A 22,685-nucleotide genomic window follows, 5' to 3' on the forward strand; every position below is an offset into this window, starting at 1 on the left:
GCTTCTGCTCGGGCCTCGCTCCCTCAGCTCCTTTGCCAGCATGGCCTGAAACAGGGGCCACTGTGTGAGCTTCCTGGAGCCCAGAGATGAGAAGATAAAGGTGGGAACTGACCGAGGAGCATGTCCTGCAGGATCCAAAGCAGCAAACAGCACACTTCCCTCTCAGTCCAGAAAAGTGCTGCCGACTAAGGTGGCATTTGTCAGAGAAGAGCCTAGACGCAAGTCCACGTCCGGGAGCTCAGTCTGATGTCCAGGTGTCTGCGGGCAGCACTGAATCCTCCTCATCAGGTGACAGGGAGCTCCTGCCTGTCACAGAGTCTGTGCCTGCTGCTTCTGTGGCGCAGAGGGGAAGTGGAGTGGTTTGGGAGGAGGTAGCTCCAGGTGCTATTCAGCCTATGGCTTCAGTTCTCTTTAAAAAGGCGGGGTTGTGGTGCCTGCTGCACTGGGTTGCTGTGCAGTATGAATACTGCTGTGCATGTGAGATACAGAGTAAGGACTCAGTCACTATTTGGGATGCCTGTATTCTCTGTGATATTTGCAGTTTCGTTTGGCAGATTTTAACACTGAGCTTGGAGAAAATTGGGAGTTCTGTGTCCAGAGGTGGCTGATGGGTCCCCTGATTTTACCTGGGGACCTCTGCCCCAGGGCACAAACTCACCTCGTTGCCGGGCATGCTGTTCCTGACGCTCTGGGAGGCAGCCTGTCCCAGCCCGTCTTCGATATCTGCCAGTGGTTACCTGGGCCTTCCTCGGTGCCTGAGTTGACACCACCACCCCTTTGTGGGTAGTGGGAGGCCTCTTGGGTCAGGAGCAGTGACTATAAGAAACGTCACCCTCTCCACTAAGATTTCCAGCCCAGGTGCTCCTCAGCCCCCCAGAGGCCACCTGGCTCACAGCCGCCACCCCTAAGAGGACTTGGTGCACAGAAGAGCAGAGAGAGGGCGGTGGCTTGGGAGGCAGCAGCAGGCTGGAGGTGACAGGGCGTGCCTGTATACCAGGGTATGGACAGGGACCTCGGGAGGCTCTTCCACAGCTGACAGGTGCAAGTATGTCACACAGGGTCCAGGGCTTATCCCACAGGAGGCAGAGCCCATTCCAGTAGCACTGCACAGCCGCAGCTCACCACAAGGACAGCTGAGACCTGCCCACTTCTTTGCATCTGCCTTTGCAGCAGGACAGAGCAGAGGACGGCCCCGAGTTGTCCCAGACTAGCTGAGACACAGAGTCTGCCAGATACACAGCGTGGGAATGCAATGGCTGACATTTGTGGAGTGCTTGCCTAAGCACGCTACGGTGTCATCTCCAGAGAGCTGGGGATGAGGGTCCCTCTCTGCAGCCCATACCCCTCTTTGGTGCATGGGTACCATGCTCCTTCACGGCACTGCTGTTGCTGAAATAAAACATCTGTGTGTCTCCTCCCTAGACTGGGAGCCTGTCTTGCTGATTTTTATACCTTCTGTGCTAACACAGGTCCTGGCCCATAGAAGGCCCTCAGTATACCTTTAGTAACAGAGACAAATGGTGGCCTAAGGAGGGTTGGAGACAGAAGGAGTGATTCTGAAAGCTGTCTTTGGGGATGGAAAATATTTAAGGGACTGGAATTCAAGAGATCATCTGTAGACCAGCTGTGCCATCAGGTTGCTATGGGATCTTGGGCAAATGTCCAACCTCTCTGGGCCCCAGTTTCCTGTGCTAGATCACCTTCAAGGTCTCATCCTGCTTATTCCACAGCACTCTGGCTGGCTGCTCAGAATAATTTATAGCTTAGAGAATAAAAGATGAATGGCTGAGCAGGCATGTGTGTTGTAGCAGAGACAAGTGACAAATGGGAGATGGATATTAGCTCATGAAGGGCCCAGCCTGCCTGCCAAGTACAAAGCGACCACCTCATGTCTCCTTCCAAGCCAGTGAGTCTTCTTTCTCCTGCAGGTCTTGGTACTGACATGATGGTGTGAGAAAGGGCGCTGCTTCCAGTCAGGCACTGGGGTGGATCTGGGAGCCTGGCCTCACTGGACCAGATCTCGTGGCTCCTTAGACATATCAGGTGCTTTCTGACAGTTACCCGGACTTCAGACGATGACTTTTTCATGTGACTTTAATAAGCCAGAGAGAGCTGACGATTTAGATGTGCAAATTTCTTGTTACTGTATATTGAAATGAATCTCTGTCCCCCAGAAAATTGAGGATGGGTTCGAAATGGTTGAGTATTCTTGACTGGACACCAATGATTTAAAAGTGAAAATAGCCCTGTGGCCCTTTGAAGAGCTGGGAGGAGGAAAAGATTTGGCTCCGAAGTTTTACTTTACTTACCTCCGTTCTTGTAGAATACCAGGAAACCCTAAGACCATCTTCTTCTAGTTTTACCGACATGGCAGCTGACACCAGGAGATGCGGTCTCCCTGGGCCTGCAGCATCTTTAGAGGTCTTTTGCATGACTGAGTCACATCTCTGGCTGCCACATGGATGGGGCAGAGCTTCAGGGTATTTGGGTTCGGGGTGTTCTGTCTGCTCACTTATTTTAGTTTTTCGTTCAGATCTAAGTACTATTGAAGGAAAGAATGTGGGGAAGCTTCTCAGAAGTCAACTCCACTAAGACGATAGGGAATTCACACACCGCCAAGCTCAAAGGAGAGCATGGAAGGGAAAAAATGGACGGTTGCATGTTGTCAAACCGCTGGATAAAGGGAAGATAGGATCCATGAAACAGAATTAAGGAATATTATCGTCAGTGTCATGCCTTACTGAGTACCTGTAATTTCCAGAGCGCTACTAAAGTGGGAGGGAGCTGGTGTGTACGGGATGATGGGAAGTTAGGGATGAGGGAGGCAGGGCCTGTGCTGGAGGAGCCCAGGGTCCAGGGCTTGTCCAGCAGGAGGCAGAGCCCATTCCTGCCAACGCTATCGATTTTGACCAGGCTGCTTTCAGGCCCTATTCCCAAGTCTCCTATTGGAGTGTAAAGCTTCTTTTAAAGTGCTTACATTACCCTGTGTTGTTGGCTGCCTCTGGGTTCATTTCTCTGCTGTGAATAATTAATGCTGTGAGTGGATGAAGTGCTGTTCACAGGTGTCAAATCGAGATCCAGAGACAAGGTTGGCAGAGCCAGCACCGCTGGGCTGCTTTACCTTCCTGCTAGGAGCGCAGGTGCCAGAGTCAGTCCCAGGCTCCCTGGACACAGGGTCACCTCTGGCCAGCAGGCACCCTTTATGGCTCTGCAAGCAGACTCTGAGCCTGATGGGGAGATCCGTCTGTGCAGAAGTCAGCTGGACTCCTTTGCTGAGCTCTCCTCCCACAGCACTGGGGCCTTCCAGGATGCATGGAAGACGGCAGTGGGGGTGGGGGCGCTTCCCTGGCTGAGTGCTCCATATGCCTGCTGCAGACCCTCACTGTTCTGCCATCAGGAGATGGAGCACAGTTTTCGGGTTGCAACCTGGAGGGGGCAGATATTCAAGAGCAGAATTTCTTTTCTCTCAGTTCTTAGATTTATCAATGAAGATTCCTGGTGTAAGTTGAAGACACCTTCTCTATAACAGGGAGAAATTTTCACTGATGATCTTCTGCTTAAGCGCTTTAGATCCCTAAAATGTGACCTTGATTTCTCTCTCTCTTTTTTTTTTTTTTTTGAAATGGAGTCTCACTCTTGCCCAGGCTGGAGTACAGTGGCACGATCTCGGCTCACTGCAACCTCCACCTTCCAGGTTCAAGTGATTCTCCTGCCTCAGCCTCCTGGGTAGCTGGGATTACAGGCACGTGCCACGACGCCTGGCTAATTTTTGTATTTTTAGTAGAGACAGGGCTTCACCGTGTTGGCCAGGCTGGTCTCGAACTCCTGACCTCAAGTGATCCGCCTGCCTTGGCCTCCCAAAGTGCTGCGATTACAGGTGTGAGCCACTGCGCCCAGCTGAACTTGATTCCTTTTAACTATACATTGTGAGTATGCTTCTAAATAAGTATACAAAGCCCCTCATTCTTTTTGATAGTAGCAGAATATTTCCTGGGGATGCCTCATCATTCAATTATACAGGTAGTGCCTATATTTTGGAGTTTTTGTTTTGTTTAACTGTTGAAGGTTCTCAGTTCCTTGTCTGTAATTCTTGTAAACCCAGAAAATCTGAGACAGGTCTCAGTTAATTTAGAAAGTTTATTTTACTAAGGTTGAAGACGTGCACCCATGTCACAGCCCCAGGAAGTCCTGACAACACGTGCCCAAGGCAGTCAGGGCACAGCCTGGTTTTATATATTTTAGGGAGACATGAAGTATCATCAATATATGTAAGAAGTACATTGGTTTATCCAGAAAGGCAGGGACAAAGATATTTTTCTTTCACATTCTAAAATTTTAAGCTGTGCTCATAAACAAATTTTTAATAATTCACTTGGTAGCAAGAACATATTTGAACAGACAGGCTATTTATAGTCTTTAAAAATTCCATTTGGTACGATGTTTCATATATTTTAATGCTGGCCATATTATATGGGGTAAATTTGCAGAAATTGAATTGCTGAATCAAAGCTTATGCTTATTTTGTATTCTACTAAATACTGTCCAGCTGCTCTGCCTGAGGGTCATCGTGATAATAGGCTGTCATTGCCTGGGAGCACCTGTTTCAAACTGTCCCCACCAGCACTATGTTAACATTTTAATCAGTATCCTTTGTATGCTTTGAGTTCCTACTAATTAATGTATTGTTCCCAGCTTTGCTGAGTTGCCTTTCTGCTGCAACATCTCTTCTGTTTAAGTCAAAACCTTTACAAGGTTCCGAAACCAAGGTGGATACCTGGGCTCTGCATAGAGGAATGAGATGGGGTTGCTCTCAAGCTCGCGTCTGGTGTAGAAGATAGAGGCCTCTAACAGTTAACCACAATATTGCACATGGTGAGAACTGTAGAAATGGGGGTCCTGCCAAGGGAGGAGCAGGACAGATCGGGGAGAGCAGGGGATGGTGTTGGGAGAGACCTCACAGGGCTGATCTTTGAAGCAGCACGGAGCAGTCAGAGAATTTGGGAAGAGTGCAGGCATGGGAGCATGAAGGTGCAGGGTACGGTGGGGACCACGGGGCTGGAGTCCAGGGTGCCTGGTAGACGGCAGGAGATGAGATGGGAAAAGGAGGGAGAAGCCTAGCGAGAAGAGTCTCAAACGCCGTCTGAGGGGCTGAGACTCCCTCCTGCGTGCAGCATTGTGGCAGGCCAGGTCTCACCAACGCAGGCCTCCATAACAAGTGTTTCAGTACGGACTGAGTGGTTAAGTTAAATATTAAAAGCTAAAAAAAGCCAGTGCCCTTATATAAAGGCTGGGATGTAACAAAAGCCCACCGGGAGTTTTGCCTAGGCCTTTCCTGGGCCTTAAAGCATGACAAAATAACGAAGGAATTCTTAACATGACCCATTTAGGATTAAATAATTTTTTTTTTTTGGTGTCTGAAGAAAGTCTCCAGGCCTCCACAAATAAGTTTTTTGGGGGTCTGAAGGAACTCCCCAAACCTCTGTGATTTAGCAGGAGACAAGATAAGGATAATCACCCCAGCACCTGGACCCATTTAGATTATGTGAATTTACTGAGGCTCCAGTTATAGTTGTAGTTTAAAAGAAGTTAACCACTTATGTCTCTAGATGAATGCACACTTACAGGTAGACATATAGCTTAGAAAGTATGTAAGCTCTGGAAAACTTTGTAATTTTGAGTTGGTCTGGCCATAATTTCCAGGCCTTCTACCAGTAATTGGTTGCAGAAATAAAAATTCTCTTCCTCCCCAGTTCATCTGCATCTCATTATTGGGCCACAAGAAATAGTAGCCTGACCCTCAGTTTGGTCTAGGAACAGTATGACGACACAGTCCTCTGGTCTAAAGGGGAGGAGCTTGTGGTTGTAGTAAAGGCAAGACAGTCTGACTCCTGTAGAAACAGGGCTGAGGAACAGGCGGTGGTCATGAAAAGCGTCTCACAGGAGAGTCGATATAGAGGTAAATAAAGGGAGTCAAATAAATCACAGGTTTCTGGTTGGGAAGACAGTGAGAGGGAGACCATGGAAAGAATAGGTTCCGGGAAAGATTCAGTAGAAGACTGAGTAGAGAATGTCACGTATACATGTGGAGTTTGGAGTTCTTGGAGAATACCCAGGAAATTGAGCCAGTGAGGAATTCACTTTTGCAGCAGAGGTGGAAGAGGGCAGGATGTAGTCCAGAGCTGGAATGCAGACTTAAGAGTTCTGAGCATTTGCATATAACAGCTAACCAGCTGGTATAGTCTGAATATGTGTGTCCTTACAAAATTCATCTGTTGGAACCTAACACCCAGTGTATGAGTAGTAAGAGGTGGGGCCTTTGGGGGAAGTGACCAAGTCATGAGGGCTCTGTCCTCATGAATGGGATTACAACAGAGGTTGCAGGGAGCTCCCCTGCTCTCTTTTGCCCTGTGAGAACACAGCAGCAAGACATCATTTATGAAGCAAGGAGCCCTGACTGGATATCGAATCTGCTGGGCCTTGATCCTGGGCGTCCCAGCCTCCAGAACTATGAGCAATCAATTTCTGTTGTTTATAAATTACCCAAGCTCTGGTATTTTGTTATAACAGCCTGAATGGACTAAGACCAACTCAAGTAAAAATAGAGCTGAGAAAGTAAGCCAGGTGTGAACCTCAGTGTAAGTTTCCAGAGTTTTTAGGTACTAGAATCTATCTCCCTTCCTGATCTCATTGCCAAACTCAGCTAATTCCGTTAGTATTTATCATGCCTGTGTGATTTCAATGATAGGAAATTTATTATGAAATTAAAATGGATAATAAATTTGGGGCAGGGTCTTGCTCTGTCACCCAGGCTGGAACACAGTGGTGCAGTACTAGCTCACTGCAGCCTCAAACCCCTTGGCTCAAGTGATCCTCTCACCTCAGGCTCTGAGTCACTAGGACTGTAGGTATGTGCTACTACGTCTGGCTAATTTTAAAGATTTTTTATAGCGACAAGATCTCACTGTGAGCTCTTAGGCAGACTTCTGTTTTTCACTTTTGTATGGAAAATGAAAAACACCTTCCAGAGAAGGTGGTTTCTGGTAATAACTGTGTCTCTGAAAGAGACATATGGCCAGGATTTATTTTTTTAACCTTATATTTAGTCAGCAGGAAACTAGGAGGATTGTTTTTCTGGATAGGATTGAATAGAACTAATTTTAAATGATCAGCAGTTTACTGGAAGGAGAAAGAGGGAAAACTTCTACCGCAGAAACACAGGGTGGAGTTTCAAAAACTCTGGGCCAGGTGCAGTGGTTCACATCTGTAATCCCAACACTTTTGGGCCAAGGCAAGTAGATCACTGTGGCCAGGAGTTGGAGACCAGCCTGGGCAACATAGTGAAACCTCATCTCTACAAAAGATTTTTTAAATTAGCTGGGCATGGTGGTGTGCACCTGTAGTTTTAGCTACTTGGGAGGCTGGTGTGAAGGGATCACTTAAGCCAAGGAATTTGAGGCTGCAGTGAGCTATGATTGCACCACTGCACTCCAGCCTGGGTGACACAGTGAGACCTTGGGTCAAAACAAACAAACAAAACAACTCCATAGTTACCAAAGTTCAGCAGTAATTTAAGAGCTTCTTGGCCCATCTTACCTCCTCACTTTAACTCTGGGTGCATCTGGGCTCCAAGGCAGCAGCTACTGAAGGGTTAAAATGACCAGGAAATGAGTACTCTCTGCCCCATTTTGTCTGCTAATATTAGTGATTTTGGTAAGCATTTGTAATGCTTTCTCCCGTGGTAGAAATACAAGTAAAATTGCCCTAGGTAAATCCTGAATGCAAGTAGTTTGGGTTTATACAAGTCAGAGAAGGTGTTTTCTGGTGATAACTCTTGTCTCTGAAGGAATGATTGACAGGGCAGCCGTCTTCCCACCCTCAACGTCTCGGGCTCAGGCCTCATCAAAGCAGCGATGGCCCCCTCCTTACAACCCAGAGATGTTTGACTTTGCCGTGGGATGTGTTGGCCAAATCAAAGTTGAAACATCATCAAAATGGGACCATATGTCTCAACACACAGCCACCTCCCTGCCTGTCAGGGAAACCGTGTCAGGCCGGGAGGACGATACTGACATCACATGGATTACCAACTGAGGTTGACAGGAAAGAAAGAACCATGAGTTCATAGTCAGGTCTGTGAAGTTTTTGACTTGAAAGCAAGACAGATAAAGTGGTCTAAAATCTTGTGTTTGGAAAGGTGAAAGTTCTATTAAAAATGCTGGTTTCTTACAGACGTACAATATTACAAGTAATCAGATTATGCCTAGACTTTCGTTGTGGTGATATCTTGGGTGTTTGCATAGGACCAAACTCATCAGATTGTACACAGCTCTTTGTATATCAAGGATACATCAAGAAAGCTGTTAAAACAAAAAACACCTGCCCAGAAAAGCCAGAACAACACCCCTCCCGCCCCCCCCCCGCCCCCCCCCCCGCCCCCTGCCCGGCTCACCCACCATGTGCTCCTTCCCAGCGCTAAGAAAAGAGTCACAGGCAAGAGGGCTCCAGATTTAGGTCCTTGGTTCTCAGCCCTGCCGTGTACGGAAATCTCCAGAGGAGTGCATCCCAGCCAGCAGGCACAGGTGTTTTTAAAGCTGCTGGACAGTTTTGACGTGAGCCGGTGCTGAGAGCCATTGCTTTCCACAGCACTCCTCACAGGTGTGTCTTGAGGCTGCTGGAATTCTGCCTGAACCACCTCCTCCTGGTTTGAGTTTTGTCCACATGTATGGGCCAGGACTTCTGCTGCCTCATTCAAATGAGAGAGCTTTCCTGGTGGAGGATGGACTCCTAAAGGCAAAGCCAGGATATGACCCAGAAGGTTATGCCATATTAAGGCTGGAAATGCACAAGTGTATTAAGTAATGTTATAAAGAAGCTTTATAAAGAACATTGGGGCTGGGCACAGTGGCTCAAAGTGCCCATAATCCCAGCACTTTGAGAGGCTGAGGCGGGCGGATCACCTGAGTTTGGGAGTTTGAGACCAGCCTGACCAACATGGGTAAAACCCCGTCTCTACTGAAAATATAAAAATTAGCCAGGCATGGTGGCGCATACCTGTAATCCCAGCTACTTGGGAGGCCAAGGCAGGAGAATTGCTCGAACCTGGGAGGGGGAGGTTGCTGTGAACCGAGATCGCACCATTGAACTTCAGCCTGGGCAACAAGAGTGAAGCTCCATCTCAAAAAAAAAAAAAAAAAAAAAAAGCTTGTGGCTGGGTGCAGTGGCTCATGCCTGTAATCCCAGCACTTTGGGAGGCTGAGACAGGCAGATCACCTGAGGTCAGGAGTTTGAGACCAGCCTGGCCAACATGGCGAAACCCCATCTCTACCAAAAATATAAAAAATTAGCCGGGCGTGGGAATGCACACCTGTAATCCCAGCTACTCGGGAGGCTGAGGCAGGAGAATCACTTGAACCTAGGAGGTGGAGGTTGCAGTGAGGTGAGATCGTGCCACTGCACTCCAGTCTGGGCCACAAGAGCAAAACTCCGTCTCAAAAAATGGTGATGAGTAATACATTTTCTCGTAATAGACTTATAGTTGGGAGAGATGAGTGTGAGGCAGTGATGTCATCTGAAAGGGAAGCGAGCTTGCAAGAGTTAGTGGACAGTGTCCTGATGATCACAGATGACTTGTCTAGGAGGGAAGAGGCAGGAATGCCCAGGGCACCAGTGTGCCCAAAGACAGCCCACCAGGCTGAGATTTTAGAAGGACATGGGCGAGAGATGGGAGGTGGGCTCATCAGGGCAGTCGCCAGAGCAGTGGGGACCTCTTGAAGGCGTCAGGAAATTATTAAAAGGGTGTTTTGTGCTCGATTAAAATTAATTTGGGTTTGCCTCTGTAAGGTCATATTGGGTTGGTCTTTTATGGGACCGTGAGACCAGGACATCAGTGATCTGACACTGCTGAGGAGATCAGTAATAAATAGACCAGTTAGGTGGATTTGTAACTGGTATAATAGCTGTATTTATAAAATTATGATTAGTAAAATCTCAACAGAGAAGGAACGTCTGTAATGGAATTCACCATTGACTTCAATATTTTAGCATTGACTTGAATGAAAATAGGGAAGGCATGCCATGTTGATCATATGTACAAGTTGTAGGTAGAGGAGGCCTTCCTTCCTTCCTTCCTTCCTTCCTTCCTTCCTTCCTTCCTTCCTTCCTCCCCCCTCTCTCTTTCTAAATTAAGGTATAATTCACATACTATAAAATTCACGTGCCCATTTTTTTAATCCTGATGCTGAAACTGATCTCCATCTGAGTAGAGAGCATCTGGCTGTGAGTTGGGCTGAGCTCATGGGCTGTCACCTTTCCATATTCCCACCTCACCCTCCCTTTCTGCACACTCCTGGACTCCTTGCAGCTAAGCCAGGACTCACTTCGTGGTACAGCCTTCTTTCTCTCCCTTTGGTTTTCTTTCTGCAGGCAGCCTGCTGGACTTTGGTAAGATCTCAGGTTTTGAATTTCAGTTTCAGGGCATGGAAAGATTCCTCTTCATTTTCAGGCCCCAGTCTCATCTCTTCCTGACCCAACTGTGGATTTTTGGATGTGGGCATTCTAAGTCATGTTTGTGATCATTGCAGAGAGGAGGAGCAGAGTTGGTCGGGTGGCCTGAAATTCAGCAGTCCTGGGTCCCAGGAAAACTTGACTCATATCCTTCATGTCAGTGACAGAAAACTGGAAGAAATAGTGAATGCCTTGGGTGACAGAATGAGGATCCAAAGGCTCTTGACAGGATAAAAGTAAAGGGCCAGATTGCATAAGTTTACCCTTTTTATGGATAAGCATGAAGTCCTATATTTGGGTCCCAGACTGTACTGCACCTGTACAGCATGGAAAGACAGAACCTACTGAGAAGAACTTGGAAGTTTAGATGGAAGGTTTATTAGGATTTGACTGTGTCACAGTTGTTAAAAAGGTTAATCCTGCCTGAAGCTCCAGTAAGTGTGGAAATGAGAGTAAACTGGGATTCTTCCCAATAAAGAGAAACCATAGTTTTGCCCAAGATAGATACTGTTTCCTGGAGAAGACAAGGCTTGGGAGAATATGTGAGTCCCTTTGGACACTGGAAAGAAAGACTGTGTGAATCATGAATCAACCTAGCGGGGCCTGCCTTGGATTCTGCACAAGGAACAGTGCCCATGGTCATGGAAGGCACGTGCCCTGGGGCCTTGCTGCAGGGAGTGGCAGCCTCTGCCTGGGCAGGTTGGAGGGGAAGGTCAGTTACTAAACGGTCAGGTGGATTCCTTGATCCAGGTGAGGCACAGAGCTCTGCAGTCCTTACAAGGAGATTTGCCGGGGCACTGGGTGGCTAAGGACAGAGCTCTCCTCTGCTCCCCTAGAGGCTCACATGTCCTTTGGAGTTTTCTACTGAAACTTGTATAGGCCTCTGTGTTTAGATTACTGGAGAGCCCAGTTTCTCATAGGTAGCTAATCAAAGGCCACTGATAAGCCTGGATGTACTTCCTGCTTCTAACTCGGGAAGCCTCCTTCAAGTATATGCTGCGGGCTCGGCTGTGTGGAGAATGCAGATGATAATGAGTAGTGTGAAAAGCAGGGTTAGCTTTTAGGGGCAGTGTGATTGAGGAGAACAGACCAGCTGTCAAACTGAGAGACTGGGACTGGATGGGAGAAAGGAGGTGTTGTGCCAGCAAGTGCTTAGTGAAGAGAAATGTTTGCTGAGGGTTAATCCTGCAGGCAGGAGAAAGGATTGGATTCTCGAACTCCCCCAAAAAAGTTACAGTCCCCACCAACTCTGTCTCCAGACCAGCACCCTGAATATTTTACTCAGACTTTAGCTGCTCCACCAGATGCAGAGACGATTTTCTGTAAATCCTTTTAACTGTGATTACCGCTAAAGTGGTGCTTAAGTTCAGGCTGACGTAACAGCAATACCAGAGGCTGTGGGGCTTAAACAGTGTGTGTTTATTTCTCACAGCGCTGGAGGCTGGAAGTCCCAGACCAAGGTGCCGTCAGCTCTGGTGTCTGATGAGGCTCTGTCCGTGGTTCGTAGGCGCCATCTTGTTCTATCCTCACATGGTGAGGAGCGGAGCAAGCAGCAAGCTCTCTTCATGACTCTTCTTACAGAGACCCCAACCCTGTCACAAGGGCTTCAGCTTGGTGACCAGATCACCTTCCAAAAGCCCCACCTTTTAACACCATCCCATTGCAGGGTAGCCTTTCAGCAACCATCTGGGGGAGACACTTTCCATCCATAGCAACAACACATGGAAAAGTTTACAAACTGACATTTGGCTTTTTTCTTTTTTACGTAGAAAGATTCTGTGACTTCACTAACACTGAACATTCCTTGACCTAGTATGTTACCCTTTCCTACTTTTGAGATTTATGTAACCCAAAGGCTAAGAATTAAATGTGTCCAGTGGCCATACCCTCTTTCCTCCTGTACAGGACTAAGCATAACACATGCTTCCGTCTTAGGCTTCAAAAACTCCCACAGTGGCCACCTGTTGTTTGCATTTGTTTGTTGCTCTGACACATGTCTCAGTCGTGGCCCATAGACTCTCAGACATACATTTCCTTTTACATGAGGAATCCCAGGGACTGCAGGTCCTATCATTGACTAGGGGAGAAAAGCCAGACACCCTGATTTTATCTGTATAATATACCTAGTTACCTGTCAGCAGCTGCTCAGAGTGGACTACCCATTCTCTGACCTCAGCAGAAATCTACCTTTGTATCCAGGGGTACAGTAAGGAATACTTGGCTAACAGCAGTAAGTCAAGTCCAGGGGCCCATGTCTGCTGCTATACGTGATCTTTTCATTCTTTTGAAGTATCGTGTATTTCAGAGTCTCAGGACTATAATTAGATATGCTGTGGAGCGAATGTAATTAAGAGTAATGTTTCTTCTTTTCCATGGCAAGTCTGAGAATTTATACATCTGGCACACAGAGAAGAATGAGATGAAAAAGCCCTTGCTATTTTCTCCATTCTGATCTGTTCAGCAAAGGTGTAGTCTTGTGACGTCCTTGGGAGCAGCGTTGCCATTCTGAGGCTGAGGGCACTAGGAGTATTTGACTTGATGCATCCATGATGGGTGTCTGCAGTGTGCTCGACTGCCTGGTAATGTTTACTACTTTAATTAAGCTCAGTGTTGCAGTGAATACCTCTTTGTAATTGCAGCTTTTTGGAACATCAGCAGGTGTGTGTGCTTAGGGCCCCAATTTACCAGCAGCTTCAAAAGGAAGAAAGCAGCAGAGAGAAAAGGGGTAACAGTGTCAGCACCTAGGTAATTGTGTGCTCCTTTGAGTAGCTGGGGCCTGCCAGCATCCACACTGGGAGCCGGGCCAGGGCCGCAGATGAGCCGCAAGAATGTGGAGAGTGAATGGGTCTTCAGCTCATGGAAGGAGCATAAAGCATCCCTGTGTTTTGAGAGAAGAAAGTGATAATCAGTTGACAGCGTGTATTTGCTGCTGGTGTTCCAAATTTGGATTCTGAAAAGTGAGCTAGAGCACATAGATGTTGTATCTTGCCAACAAAGAGGAACTTGTAATCCGTTATACTCCAGATATTCTAGGACGGATATGTTCTCAGGCTGAGGGGTGTATGTGTGTTAATTCTGGACGAGGGCTCTACATATGTCTGAAAGCTGGTAGTCTGCTCTCTCCAGCATGGGAGATAGAATGCCATAGGGCTTAGGTTTCCAGGCAGCAAATGCTTCCTTGTAAGTGTAAAGCTGAAAGGGAAGCATTTTAGCAAATTTAGCTCACGAAAAACAATTCAGTCACTAAATTTATTAGTATGTACCTGTTTTCCTCTTTCATATCAAGTGCACGGCTGTCAGTATTGGAGGGACCCAGGTATTAATACCTCTTAAGCTTTGGCTGTGCTTGGAGCTGGAGCAGCTGCCGTTATAGTTGGGGTAAAACCTGAGAGGGAGAGACACAGGAGCATCATGGTGGCAGAGGGTGGTGGATCTATGGGAGGCAACTAGCAGGAGCTCAGAGGATCACAGCCAGTTCCCCCTAAGCTGCGGGTGTCTGTCGTCTCTGTTCTGCATCTCCCTCTCCCCGCTCCCTCACCGTCAGCACCTGCAGAGGATGCTGTTCATGGCTAGGCAGTGAGCTGGGGTGTCTGATTTGAGAGGGTCTTCATGAGAGTTGTATCTCCTAGAATTTGATCACTTGAGGACAAAATATAGTAGAATTAGGAGTAAAAATGGCAATAGCCATTTGACTAAAGCCGGTTTCACCTAGACAGAAGACAAGGACCGAAAGACCCTTAGCCCAGCACTGTTAACGGCAGAAAGTGACCTCACAGGGCGACCTGAGCCTGAAGGCCACCCAGAATCTCCCAAGAGGTTGAATGGGGCCAGTCCTGGACACACCAGAAACTTGAGCCTGTCCACTTTTAACTTGGGGCTTCCCTGGCAGCAGCTGTGAAGAGATGTGCCTTATGTCACAGCCTGGCACACATAGATTTTTGTGCATGTGTGTGGATGTCTGCTGAAAACAGCTAATGTTGCGGGAGCATCCACCATTCACTACAAATCGACACTATCCTTTCACCTAATATCGCATCTTACTTTATTATTTGTCTCTATGATTAATTGTATATGCTAATTGTAGAGCATTACTGACATCAAATGATACAGGCTTTTCTGGGAATCTTTCTGGTCAATATGCAGTTCCAAACTGAACAAAGAACCGTGCAAGCACTATTTTTTTTTTAATTATACTTTAAGTTCTAGGGTACATGTGCATAATGTGCAGGTTTGTTACATATGTATACTTGTGCCATGTTGCTGTGCTGCACCCATCAACTCGTCAGCACCCATCAACTCGTCATTTACATCAGGTATAACTCCCAATGCCATCCCTCCCCCCTCCCCCCTCCCCACGATAGGCCCCGGTGTGTGATGTTCCCCTTCCCGAGTCCAAGTGATCTCATTGTTCAGTTTCCACCTATGAGTGAGAACATGCAGTGTTTGGTTTTCTGTTCTTGCGATAGTTTGCTGAGAATGATGGTTTCCAGCTGCATCCATGTCCCTACAAAGGACACAAACTCATCCTTTTTTATGGCTGCATAGTATTCCATGGTGTATATGTGCCACATTTTCTTAATCCAGTCTGTCACTGATGGACATTTGGGTTGATTCCAAGTCTTTGCTATTGTGAATAGTGCCACAATAAACATACGTGTGCATGTGTCTTTATAGCAGCACGATTTATAATCCTTTGGGTATATACCCAGTAATGGGATGGATGGGTCATATGGTACTTCTAGTTCTAGATCCTTGAGGAATCGCCATACTGTTTTCCATAATGGTTGAACTAGTTTACAATCCCACCAACAGTGTAAAAGTGTTCTTATTTCTCCACATCCTCTCCAGCACCTGTTGTTTCCTGACTTTTTAATGATTGCCATTCTAACTGGTGTGAGATGGTATCTCATTGTGGTTTTGATTTGCATTTCTCTGATGGCCAGTGATGATGAGCATTTTTTCATGTGTCTGTTGGCTGTATGAATGTCCTCTTTTGAGAAATGTCCATTCATATCCTTTGCCCACTTTTTGATGGGGTTGTTTGTTTTTTCTTATAAATTTGTTTGAGTTCTTTGTAGGTTCTGGATATTAGCCCTTTGTCAGATGAGTAGATTGCAAAAATTTTCTCCCATTCTGTAGGTTGCCTGTTCACTCTGATGGTAGTTTCTTTTGCTGTGCAGAAGCTCTTTAGTTTAATTAGGTCCCATTTGTCTATTTTGGCTTTTGTTGCCATTGCTTGTGGTGTTTTAGACATGAAGTCCTTGCCCATGCCTATGTCCTGAATGATATTACCTAGGTTTTCTTCTAGGGTTTTTATGGTATTAGGTCTAACATTTAAGTCTCTAATCCATCTTGAATTAATTTTCGTGTAAGGAATAAGGAAAGGATCCAGTTTCAGCTTTCTACTTATGGCTAGCCAATTATCCCAGCACCATTTATTAAATAGGGAATCCTTTCCCCATTTCTTGTTTCTCAGGTTTATCAAAGGTCAGATGGCTGTAGATGTGTGGTATTATTTCGGAGGACTCTGTTCTATTCCATTGGTCTATATCTCTGTTTTGGTACCAGTACCATGCTGTTTTGGTTACTGTAGCCTTGTAGTATAGTTTGAAGTCAGGTAGCGTGATGCCTCCAGCTTTGTTCTTTTGACTTAGGATTGTCTTGGAGATGCGGGCTCTTTTTTGGTTCCATATGAACTTTAAGCAGTTTTTTCCAATTCAGTGAAGAAACTCATTGGTAGCTTGATGGGGATGGCATTGAATCTATAAATTACCTTGGACAGTATGGCCATTTTCACCATATTGATTCTTCCTATCCATGAGCATGGTGTGTTCTTCCATTTGTTTATGTCCTCTTTTATTTCACTGAGCAGTGGTTTGTAGTTCTCCTTGAAGAGGTCCTTTACATCCCTTGTAAGTTGGATTCCTAGGTATTTCATTCTCTTTGAAGCAATTGTAAATGGAAGTTCATTCATGATTTGGCTCTCTGTTTGTCTGTTACTGGTGTATAAGAATGCTTGTGGTTTTTGCACATTAATTTTGTATCCTGAGACTTTGCTGAAGTTGCTTATCAGCTTAAGGAGATTTTGGGCTGAGACAATGGGGTTTTCTAAATATATGGTCATGTCATCTGCAAACAGGGACAATTTGACTTCTTTTCCTAACTGAATATGCTTTATTTCTTTCTCTTGCCTGATTGCCCTAGCCAGAACTTCCAACACTATGTTGAATAGGAGTGGTGAGAGAGGGCATCCCTGTCTTGTGCCAGTTTTCAAAGGGAATTTTTCCAGTTTTTGCCCATTCAGTATGATATTGGCTGTGGGTGTGTCATAAATAGCTCTTAATATTTTGAGATACGTTCCATCAATACCGAATTTATTGAGACTTTTTAGCATGAAGGGCTGTTGAATTTTGTCAAAGGCCTTTTCTGCATCTATTGAGATACTCATGTGGTTCTTGTCTTTGGTTCTGTTTATAGGCTGGATTATGTTTATTGATTTGCATATGTTGAACCAGCCTTGCATCCCAGGGATGAAGCCAACTTGATCATGGTGGATAAGCTTTTTGATGTGCTGCTGGATCCAGTTTGCCAGTATTTTATTGAGGATTTTTGCATTGATGTTCATCAGGGATATTGGTCTAAAATTCTCTTTTTTTGTTGTGTCTCTGCCAGGCTTTGGTATCAGGATGATGTTGGCCACATAAAATGAGTTAGGGAGGATTCCCTCTTTTTCTATTGATTGAAATAGTTTCAGAAGGAATGGTACCAGCTCCTCCTTGTACCTCTGGTAGAATTCAGCTGTGAATCCTATCTGGTCCTGGACTTTTTTTGGTTGGTAGGCTATTAATTATTGCCTCAATTTCAGAGCCTGCTATTGGTCTATTCAGGGATTCAGCTTCTTCCTGGTTCAGTCTTGGGAGAGTGTAAGTGTCCAGGAAATTATCCATTTCTTCTAGATTTTCTAGTTTATTTGCATAGAGGTGTTTATAGTATTCTCTGATGGTAGTTTGTATTTCTGTGGGGTCGGTGGTGATATCACTTGTGTCATTTTTTATTGTGTCTATTTGATTCTTCTCTCTTTTCCTCTTTATTAGTCTTGCTAGCGGTCTATCAATTTTGTTGATCTTTTCAAAAAACCAACTCCTGGATTCATTGATTTTTTGGAGGGTTTTTTGTGTCTCTAGCTCCTTCAGTTCTGCTCTGATCTTAGTTATTTCTTGCCTTCTGCTAGCTTTTGAATGTGTTTGCTCTTGCTTCTCTAGTTCTTTTAATTGTGATGTTAGAGTGTCAATATTAGATCTTTCCAGCTTTCTCTTGTGGGCATTTAGTGCTATAAATTTCCCTCTACACACTGCTTTAAATGTGTCCTAGAGATTCTGGTATGTTGTATCTTTGTTCTCATTGGTTTCAAAGAACATCTTTATTTCTGCCTTCATTTCGTTGTGTACCCAGTAGTCATTCAGGAGCAGGTTATTCAGTTTCCATGTAGTTGAGCGGTTTTGATTGAGTTTCTTAGTCCTGAGTTCTAGTTTGAATGCACTGTGGTCTGAGAGACAGTTTGTTATAATTTCTGTTCTTTTACGATTGCTGAGGAGTGCTTTACTTCCAAGTATGTGGTCAATTTTGGAATAAGTGTGATGTGGTGCTGAGAAGAATGTATATTCTGTTGATTTGGGGTGGAGAGTTCTGTAGATGTCTATTAGGTCTGCTTGCTGCAGAGATGAGTTCAATTCCTGGATATCCTTGTTAACTTTCTGTCTCGTTGATCTGTCTGATGTTGACAGTGGAGTGTTGAAGTCTCCCATTATTATTGTATGGGAGTCTAAGTCTCTTTGTAAGTCTCTAAGGACTTGCTTTATGAATCTTGGTGCTCCTGTATTGGGTGCATATATATTTAGGATAGTTAGCTCTTCCTGTTGAATTGATCCCTTTACCATTATGTAATGGCCTTCTTTGTCTCTTTTGATCTTTGTTGGTTTAAAGTCTGTTTTATCAGAGACTAGTGTCGCAACCCCTGCTTTTTTTTGTTCTCCATTTGCTTGGTAGATCTTCCTCCATCCCTTTATTTTGAGCCTATGTATGTCTCTGCATGTGAGATGGGTCTCCTGAATACAGCAGACTGATGGGTCTTGACTCTTTATCCATTTTGCCAGTCTGTGTCTTTTAATGGGAGCATTTAGTCCATTTACATTTAAGGTTAATATTGTTATGTGTGAACTTGATCCTGCTATTATGATATTAACTGGTTATTTTGCTCGTTAGTTGATGCAGTTTCTTCCTAGCCTCGATGGTCTTTACATTTTGGCATGTTTTTGCAATGGCTGGTACCGGTTGTTCCTTTCCATGTTTAATGCTTCCTTCAGGGTCTCTTGTAAGGCAGGCCTGGTGGTGACAGAATCTCTAAGCATTTGCTTATCTGTAAAGGATTTTGTTTCTCCTTCACTTATGAAACTTAGTTTGGCTGGATATGAAATTCTGGGTTTAAAATTCTTTTCTTTAAGAATGTTGAATATTGGCCCCCACTCTCTTCTGGCTTGGAGAGTTTCTGCCGAGAGATCTGCTGTTAGTCTGTTGGGCTTCCCTTTGTGGGTAACCCGACCTTTCTCTCTGGCTGCCCTTAAGATTTTTTCCTTCATTTCAGCTTTGGTGAATCTGGCAATTATGTGTCTTGGAGTTGCTCTTCTCGAGGAGTATCTTTGTGGCGTTCTCTGTATTTCCTGGATTTGAATGTTGGCCTGCCCTACTAGGTTGGGGAAGTTCTCCTGGATGATATCCTGAAGAGTGTTTTCCAACTTGGTTCCATTTTCCCCCTCACTTTCAGGCACCCCAGTCAGACGTAGATTTGGTCTTTTTACATAATCCCATACTTCTTGCAGGCTTTGTTCATTTCTTTTTCTTCTTTTTTCTTTAGATTTCTCTTCTCCCTTCATTTCATTCATTTGATCCTCAATCGCTGATACTCTTTCTTCCAGTTGATCAAGTCGGTTACTGAAGCTTGTGCATTTGTCACGTATTTCTCGTGTCATGGTTTTCATCTCTGTCCGTTCGTTTATGGCCTTCTCTGGCGTGGGACCCTCCCGGCCAGGTGTGGGATATAATCTCCTGCTGTGCCCGTTTGCTTAAAGCGCAGTATTGGGGTGGGAGTTACCCAATTTTTCAGGTGTTGTGTGTCTCAGTTCCCCTGGCTAGGAAAAGGGATTCCCTTCCCCCTTGCGCTTCCCAGGTGAGGCGATGCCTCGCCCTGCTTCAGCTCTCGCTGGTCGGGCTGCAACAGCTGACCAGCACTGATTGTCCGCCACTCCCCAGTGAGATGAACCCAGTACCTCAGTTGATAATGCAGAAATCACCTGTCTTCTGTGTCGCTCGCGCTGGGAGCTGGAGACTGGAGCTGTTCCTATTCGGCCATCTTGCTCTGCCTGTGCAAGCACTATTAAAGAGTGGTTGCTGAGTTCCTGTCTCTGGGTCCTGTCTCAGGGACCTCCTGACATTTGCCCAAGGGTCTGTTTTTTTCACATTGTCTCTGTTACCATGGTCTTTGAAATTTCTTTGGCAGGGCCAAAGAAGAATAGGAAAATCAAGTGGGGATAGAGAAGGTGACCCTTTGGTCATGAAAGGCTCCATGTTACCAGAGAGGCAGCATCTGTGCAAAATGCTTTCCTGAAGTGCTAGCCAAGTCCACTCTTGGCTTCTGCAGACAGTGGCCTGGGCTGGAGGTGCAACATCCCTAATGTCTTGCTTCTAAGCTAATTTCAAACATGGCACTAGTAATACTTTACCTCGTATGTGGATGTTTTGAAAATTAACGAAACGTTTGTGAAGCACTTAACCTGGTGTAAGGTAAGAAGTGCTTGTAACCTGTAAGCTGTGTTCTCCTTGACTCTGTGGCTGTGTAGTAAATCACTATAAACGTAGCAGACTGAAACAGTATACCCTTATTACTGCACAGCTCTGTAGATCTCAAGTCTGGGAAAGCTCATTTGGGTTCTGGGATCAGGGTCACTTCATGAGGCTGAGATTAAGCTGTGGGCTGGACTGCGTTCTCACCTGGAGCTTGGAGTCCTCCTCCAAATTGATTTGGGTTGTTGGCAGAATTCGGTTTCTTGTGGTTGTAGGACTGAGGTCCTGCTGGGATTGCTTTTTGTGCCTGCAGACCACGCTCAGTGCTGGTCACATGGTCCTCTCATGTGGCTGCTATTAATACTGTTTCAAAGCCAGCAGGAGAATCTCCTGTCTGCAAAGGCAGAGCCTTAGATAACACACCATCTTGATGAATGTTCTGTGATCATGGGAGGGGTCATCCGATATTCACAGGGTCCTGCCCACTGGAGAGGAGGGGATTATGCAGGGTGTGTTTTCTGAGGGGTGCAATTCTCAGGGCCATGGTTGCGTTCTGCCTTCCACACTCCCAAACTCACCACGAACCTCACCAGAGTGCTGAGGACGCCTGTCTTTACACACTCATGAGAGGAAACAGTCCCACCTCTTCTAGTTTACTGTTAATTGTCTGAACTCCATCCACCCTAAAAGCAAGAAGTCCTTCATCTCCCTCGACTGCTCCCTTCTCTTCCACACACATAGGCACACACACATTGATCAACCGAGACCAGTGAGATTGTAGGGGAAGGCCTGGGGGAACTGCAGAACGTACTGTCTGTGCAGGGCTCTGGCTTGCAGAGCTCCCATACTCATCTCCAGCATGCAGCTGTGGACCAGGGGCACTAGGATGGAGTGGCCAGCATTCCCCCGTCCCGAGTGCTGAGACCCTGTGCCAGCTTCCTTCATTGGCAGACTGGATTCCTGCGTGCTCTCTGTTCAGACATCATGTCCTCCCTGAGCATCCTGCTGCCTTGTGCTCTCAACCTGCCAGTGCCGGCTCCATTTTTCACCACAGAAGAACTTATTACCATCTAACACAGTTTATGTTTTCTTGTTTACTATTTTCTCTCCCTTCTAGAGAGAAAGCTCCTCCCCAGAAGGATTTTCCTCTGGGTTTTCTCTGCTCCACCCTCAGGAAAGCACAGAACAGGCTCCTAGTAGCCCTTGGTGGCTGCTTGTTGGATGCATGAAGTGTCAGGAGTGCAAGTGGCATGATCTTGGCTCACTGCAACCTCTGCCTCCCAGGTTCAAGCAGTTCTCCTGCCTCAGCTCCCCGAGCAGCTGGGACTACAGGTGCACACACTATGTCCAGCTAATTTTTGTATTTTTAGTCGAGGCAGGGTTTCACCATGTTGGCCAGGCTGGTCTCAAACTCCTGACCTCAGGTGATCCACCCGCCTTGGCCTCCCAAAGTGCTGAGATGACAGGTGTGAGCCACTGCACCCGGCCAGGACCAGCAGCATTCTTGAGCACTCATTTAGGTAACTCTCAGTGGGAGCCACTGGGAGCATCTTGTGGAAATCACAACACTTTGGGTACCGGGTAGGAATTCACGTTCATGGGCCAGGGGAAGACTGGACATGAATGCTGCCATATTGTCTGTGGAATGGCGTGGGGGTGGAGTGGGGAGGGAGTGTCTCTCAGACCAGTTTGTCCTTGAAACGATAGAGGATTTAGCGCCGTTGGGTGCAGGGTGTTTACAGAGAGGCAGCACTACATCCAGGAGCCTTGGGCCTACTGCGTGCACAACCAGGGAAGAGCAGCTTAGGAGCTTGGTTCTGCTGAGTTCCAGGCTGTCGTTATCTCACTTCGCATCTTAACTAGTTTTCTACACATACTTCTCCACATAAAACAAACCTATTTGTACTGCAGTAATCTACACATTCAGTGCCCAAGACCTTGGACTGAATTGTGTATTTCTCCCAGCTACTTTTTGTTTAAAGGAAAAAAAAACTGGCAGGAACCTAGATCACAATTAGGTAAAGGTTTAATATTATAGGGAAGTGGTCCTCACCACATCCCTGCCAATCCATTGCCGCTGGGCTCGAAACGCTCCAGTGAAAACGTCTCTGTAAAACGGAAGGGTTTGCACTTTCATGGCATCTTCTCTCTTCAAGGAGGACTTGGGGTTGGGGAAGGGCAGGGAAGTCGAGGGCACGGAGTGCCTCACCCAAGACCTGCGCAAGGGTCCATGCTCAGGCAGCAATCTGGGAACAGCTTCTGAGAACAGCCCCGAGAGCTATGCCCTGCCAGGGGCCCGGAAACCTCAGACACATTGGGGGATGAGGGGAGGGAGGCAGCATGAG

General features: G+C 46.2%; 1 protein-coding gene across 4 annotated transcripts in view; it reads left to right on the forward strand.

The window, feature by feature from the left end:
• Positions 1–22,685, forward strand: part of VOPP1 (VOPP1 WW domain binding protein) — a 104,099-nt gene that overhangs the window by 55,774 nt on the left and 25,640 nt on the right. The window lies entirely within an intron of this gene.

The sequence above is a fragment of the Macaca fascicularis genome, chromosome 3 (genome assembly GCF_037993035.2).
Source record: "Macaca fascicularis isolate 582-1 chromosome 3, T2T-MFA8v1.1".
In the NCBI taxonomy this organism is placed as follows: Eukaryota; Metazoa; Chordata; class Mammalia; order Primates; family Cercopithecidae; genus Macaca; species Macaca fascicularis.